Consider the following 6,241-nt stretch of genomic DNA (forward strand, 5'->3'; position numbering starts at 1 on the left):
TTTGTCTTAGGACGACCCTTTAGTTAGGCTTTCAATTAGCACTCTCAAACCAGTTGGCTTTAGGGTACTAGGTGTTGAAACACCCCCAAGAATTTACTTGCACAGGTCTCTTTTCTTAACACATCTTCACCACAAGCATCTACTAGGATTTCTAACTCTTTTGAGCTTTTTAGAGTTTCCTTCCATCCTAGTAGTTGATTCTTAGAGCCTTGGGTCTTTGTTGCTTACTACTTCTTGGTTCTATGGATATTTGATGAGTGGATAATTTATACCCTTTTTGGCATTGTTTTTACATAGTTTTTAGTATGTTTTAGTTACTTTTTATTATATTTTTATTAGTTTTTATGCAAAAATTACATTTCTGGACTTTACTATGAGTTTGTATATTTTTCTGTGATTTCAGATATTTTCTGGCTGAAATTGAGGGACCTGAGCAAAAATCTGATTCAGAGGTTGAGAAAGGACTACAGATGCTGTTGGATTCTGACCCTCCTGCACTCGAAATGGATTTTCTAGAGATACAGAAGCCCAATTGACGTGTTCTCAATTGGGTTGGAAAGTAGACATCTTGGGCTTTCCATAAAGGTATAATAGTCCATACTTTGCCCTAGATTTGATGGCCCAAACTGGCGTCTAAACGCCCATCTGAGACTCTCTTCTGCAGTAAAACACCAGAACTGGCACCAGAACTGGAGTTAAACGCCCAAACTGGCACCCAAGCTGGCGTTTAACGCCAAGAATGGCCTATGCATGTGAAAGCTTCAAAGCTCAGCCCAAACACACACCAAGTGGGCCCCGGAAGTGGATTTCTGCACTATCTGCACTTAGTTACTTATTTTCTGTAATCCCTAGTAACTAGTTTAGTATAAATAGCACTTTTTACTATGAGATTATGAGTTTTGGAAAATGAGCTTATGCCATTGTTCACATTGGAGGCTGGCCACATGGCCATGCCTAGACCTCTTTTCTTTTATGTATTTTCTACGATGGAGTTTCTACACCTCATAGATTAAGGTGTGGAGCTCTGCTGTTCTTCATGAATTAATGCAAGTACTATTATTTTTTTTTCAATTCACGCCTACTTCTTCTCCAAGATATACTCTCGTACTTAATTCAGTTAAGTCAGAATGAAGGGGTGACCCATGACAATCACCCACTATCTTCGTTACTCGCTTAGCCAAGATCCGCGTGCCTGATAACCACAAGCGGTCTACATGATGTTCAACGTAGTCATTGGATGACAGCCGGAGTATATTCTCTTGGGTCTCTAAGCCACGATTCACATCATCTCTCCTGACAACAGAGCATCCGAATCCGTGATTAGAGCCTTCGTGGTATAGGCTAGAACAATTGGCAGCATTCCTGAGATCCGAAATGTCTAAACCTTGTCTGTGGTATTCCGAGTAGGATCTAGGAAGGGATGACTGTGACGAGCTTCAAACTTGCAAATGTTGGGCACAGTGACAGTGTGCAAAAGTATAAGGGTCCTATTCCGACGCTAGTGAGAACTGACAGATGATTAGCCGTGTGGTAGCTGTACCTGGTATTTTTCATCCGAGACGAGAAATCTGACAGTTGATTAGCCGTGCAGAAACTGTACCTGGTATTTTTCATCCGAGAGGATCATACAGCTTGCCATGGAAAGGAGGACACATGATTGGAAGAAGACAATAGAAAAGCAGAGGTTGAAAAGCAACAAAGCATCTCCAAACGCTTATCTGAAATTCCCACCAATGAATTACATAAGTATCTTTATTTTATTTTATGTTTTATTTATCTTTTAATTATCTAAACCTCATAACCAATTGAATTCGCCTGACTGAGATTTACAAGAAGAACATAGCTTGCTTCAAGCCGACAATCTCCGTGGGATCGACCCTTACTCATGTAAGGTATTACTTGGACAACCTAGTGCACTTGCTGGTTAGTTGTGCAGTGTTGTGAAAAGTGTGATCACAATTTCGTGCACCAAGTTTTTGGCGCCGTTGCCGGGGATTGTTCGAGTTTGGACAACTAACGGTTCATCTTGTTGCTTAGATTAGGTAATTTTATTTTATGTTTAAGCTTTTTATTTTTTATTTTCGAAAAAAAATATTTAGTTTTCGAAAAATTCATAAAAATTTTGAAAAAATATGTTCTTCAGAATTTTTAAGAATGAATTCTAGAGCTTCATGAGATATATTGAAGCCTGGATGGCTGTTAAGCCATGTCTAATCTTTTGGAACGAGGTTTCTACTTTTCATTGTAGAAAGGACATGTCTGTAATTGTTACGCTAAAGCTTGGCTGGCCATTTGGCCATGTCTAATTCTTTTGGACCAAAGCTTTAGACTAACATTGCACGAATCCTGGAATTCTTATTAAAAATTTTGAATTTCTTTATTTTTTTCCAAAATATTTTCGAAAAATACAAAAAATTTAATAAAATCATAAAACCAAAAAAATTTTGTGTTTCTTGTTTGAGTCTTATGTCAAATTTTAAGTTTGGTGTCAACTGCATATTTTTACTTTTTCTTGAATTTTCGAAAATATATGCATTGTGTTCTTCTTTGATCTTCAAGTTGTTCTTGATGATTCTCTTTGTTTAATCTTGTAATTTTCTTGTTTTGTGTCTTTTCTTGTTTTTCACATGCATTTTTGAATTATTAGTGTCTAAACATTAAAAATTTTTAAGTTTGGTGTCTTACATGTCTTCTTCTTCTTAAAAATTTTCAAAAATATGTTCTTGATGTTCATCATGATCTTCAAATTATTCTTGGTGTTCATCTTGACATTCAAAGTATTCTTGCATGCATTAGTTGTTTTGATCTTAATTTCTTATGTTTTGTGTCTTTTTGTTGTTTTTCTCTCTCTTCATTAATTCAAAAATAAAAAATAATATCTTTCCCTTATTTTACTCATAAATTTCAAAATTTTGGGTTGATTTAGTCAAATTTTTTTTAAAATTTAGTTGTTTCTTGTTAGTCAAGTCAAAATTTCAATTTAAAAACTTTATCTTTTCAAATCTTTTTCAAAAATCAAATCTTTTTCATTTTTCTTTTTAACATTTTCGAATTTCTTAAATAAAATTGTCAAAATATTTTTCTTAATTATATTTCATATCTTCGAAAATTATTGCTAACATTTAATGTTTTGATTCAAAAATTTCAAGTTTGTTACTTTCCTGTTAAGAAAGGTTCAATCTTTAAATTCTAGAATCATATCTTTTAGTTTCTTGTTAGTCAAGTCATCAACTTTGATTTTCAAAATCAAATCTTTTCAAATTTCTTTTTCAAATCTTTTTTAAAATAAATTTCAATCATATCTTTTTCAAAAATTAAATTCAAAATCTTTTTCTAACTTCTTATCTTTTTAAAATTTATTTTCAAATATTTTTCAATTAACCACTTGACTTGTTTGTTTTAATTTTAAAAAGTTTACTATTTCTTATCTTTTTCAAAAGCACCTAACTACTTTTCTCTCTCTCTAATTTTCGAAAACTACTACCCCCTTTTTCAAAATTCTTTTTAATTAACTAATTGTTTTAAATTCTAATTTTTATTTTATCTCTTTTCTTAAATTTCGAATTCTAACTTAATTAATTAAATAAAAACAAAAATATTTTTCTTTTCTTTTTAATTAATATTCGAATGCTATCTGATAAACCACTATTTTATGGTTTATCTTGTGTTTAATTGAGTGGTTTCATCAAGTCTTCACCCACTTATTCATATGATTTGCATGATTTTATAATCCCTACCTAGTATTGTTTTATGAATGAAAACTTGCTTCCTAGAGATCTTTAATTAGTATATTTTAATTCTCCTGTATACCATTCAACGCCGTGATCTGTGTGTTCAGTGTTTCAGGCTTTATAGGGCAGGAATGGCTTAGAAAATGGAGAGGAAGCTTGCAAAAATGGAAGGAACACAAGAAACGAAGGAGATGACCAGCGAGTACGACGCGCGCGCATGGCTCACGCGAGCATGCGGAATGGAGAAAATTGCAGCGACGCGTGCGCGTGCCTGACGCGTATGCGTGGACGACGCGTACGCGTGACTTGTGCGATCTGCAGAATTGACAAAAAATGCTGGGGGCAATTTCGGGCCGCGTTTTGACCCAGTTTTCGGCCCATAAACACAGAATAAAGCTAGGGAACATGCAGAGACTAAAAAGACCTTTTTACACAACTTTAGATACATTCTCATTAGGATAGTTTTTAGGTTTTAGATATAAATTTAGAGAGAATCACTCTCCCTCTAGTTTCCTTTTACATTCCTAGTTTATTACTTTTGTTTTCGGATACTGAAGAGTCATTACCTCCGTTGAAGACACTATTCTAGTTTGTTTCCTTACTCTTTTATTTATTTATTTATTCCATATTCTTAATTCTTATTTAAAGTGGTAATTGGATTATTTTCATGGATTGTTAATGCAAAGGATTACTTTTACTTTTAATTAATTTTCAATCCCTATTTTATTTGAATTATTATGTCTTCTTCTTATATTTTAATGAGTGTTTTATTCATGTCAATGGAGTAGACTACATACTTGACATGGGAGTTGATTAAAAGGAGATACTTGAGTTGGAAGGCTTAAGTGCTGATTAAACTGGAAGTTGTTGGCTAGTTCTGTATTTACTAACGCTAGACCTTCCCAAGGGAGAGGACTAGGATTTGCGAATAAGAGTTTGCTCAATCACTTGACTTTCCTTTATTTAGTAAGGGTTAACTAAGTGAAAACAACAACCTTTTTAATACTACACTTAAGAGACCCCAACAAGGATAGAACTTCCAATTAATCATTCCCCAGTCAAGGCTTTTTATCTAGAATATTAATAATCATTATTAGTTTTTATTGCTTTAATTTATAAATTTTTAATAGCTCATTATCCAAACTCAAACTCTCTCGGAAACTCCTAATTAATAAATTAGTACCCTTTCTCGCAACTCGTTGGGAGACGACCTGGGATTCATACTCCCAGTATTTTTATTCTAAATTTTTGTGACACTCTTCTAAATTGGTGAGGCGGATTTTAGCTGGTTAAGAGCTATACTCGCAACGTTGTTCTATTATATTATAATCTCTTAATTGGCCTAACTTCTGCCACGCACCACGTGATTGTTATCGATTCACCAGTCTCATCTGAGGGCAAATCTGAACTGCCATCTGAGAGCGAAACAAGCTCCTTTACTGCTGATTCAGTTAATTCACGTGCAGATAGAATGGCAGCACCTAGGAGGATTACTCTCCAGGAAGCTGGAGCCCCAGATTTTACAATGCAGCCGTATCAAGTGTATCATCCAACTCTGGCTGCAGATTTTGAGCTGAAGACTACACTAATCAACTTAATGCCCAAATTTCATGGCTTACCTACTCAGGAACCTATCAAGCACCTTAGGGATTTTTCAGACATCCTGTTCTACTGTTAGGCGTCAGGGTGCAAATTAAACTTCTATTCTATTAACTGCCTTCCCATTTTCTCTTGAGGGAAAGGCGAGGGAGTGGTACTACTCCCAACCTGAAGCAACTGTTACTAACTGGGATACGCTCAGAAGAGAATTTCTGGAAAAATACTTTCCAGCTGAAGTTATAGACAGACTAAGGAAAGAGATCTCATGCATTGTTCAGGTGAATCAGAAATTCTCTATGAGTACTGGGAGCATTTTAAGAACCTTCTGGATGCATGCCCCCATCACATGATTGACAGGCTAGTATTGATCAGCTATTTCACTCAAGGCATGAAGCCTCGGGATAAAACTACACTAGATGGTGCTAGTAATGGTTCTCTGAAAAAGTATAAGACTGCAGATGAAGCATGGCAACTAATTAGCGACTTAGCTGAGTCCACCAGGAATCACAGGTACAGAATAGCCACTCAAAAGCTATTGCAGAAATTTCTTCTAGTACTGAGACTACTGCTCTTACACAGAGTATATGTGAAATGACCAACTTACTGAAGCAATTACAGTTGAATCAACAACAACAAGCTCAGCCTTCCCCACCACAACAAAGCCAACAGTTAGTTCCCCAAAGAGTATGCGGAATATGTGCTGATTATAGTCATTATACTGATGAATGCCCGCAACTCCAACAAGAAGACAATACGGTGGCAGCAACTTATAACTTCTATGACCGCTCGAATCAAGGATACAATCAACAAGGTGGCAACTACAACCAAGGTGGGAACTATAACCAAGGATGGCAAGACAACTCCAACCAAGGTTGGATGGATAATTCCAACCATGGCTGGAGGGACAAATA

The 6,241-nt window shown here is 35.4% G+C and overlaps 1 non-coding gene across 1 annotated transcript; it reads right to left on the reverse strand.

Annotated features, from left to right (window-relative positions):
• Positions 1-5,575: 5,575 nt before the first annotated feature.
• Positions 5,576-5,682, reverse strand: LOC148544571 (small nucleolar RNA R71). Its single transcript, XR_015900817.1, has one exon. It is a non-coding gene; the product is annotated as a small nucleolar RNA R71 (small nucleolar RNA).
• Positions 5,683-6,241: the final 559 nt, after the last annotated feature.

This window comes from Arachis ipaensis, chromosome B9 (assembly GCF_059453495.1).
Source record: "Arachis ipaensis isolate K30076 ecotype BB chromosome B9, ASM5945349v1, whole genome shotgun sequence".
Lineage (NCBI taxonomy): Eukaryota > Viridiplantae > Streptophyta > Magnoliopsida > Fabales > Fabaceae > Arachis > Arachis ipaensis.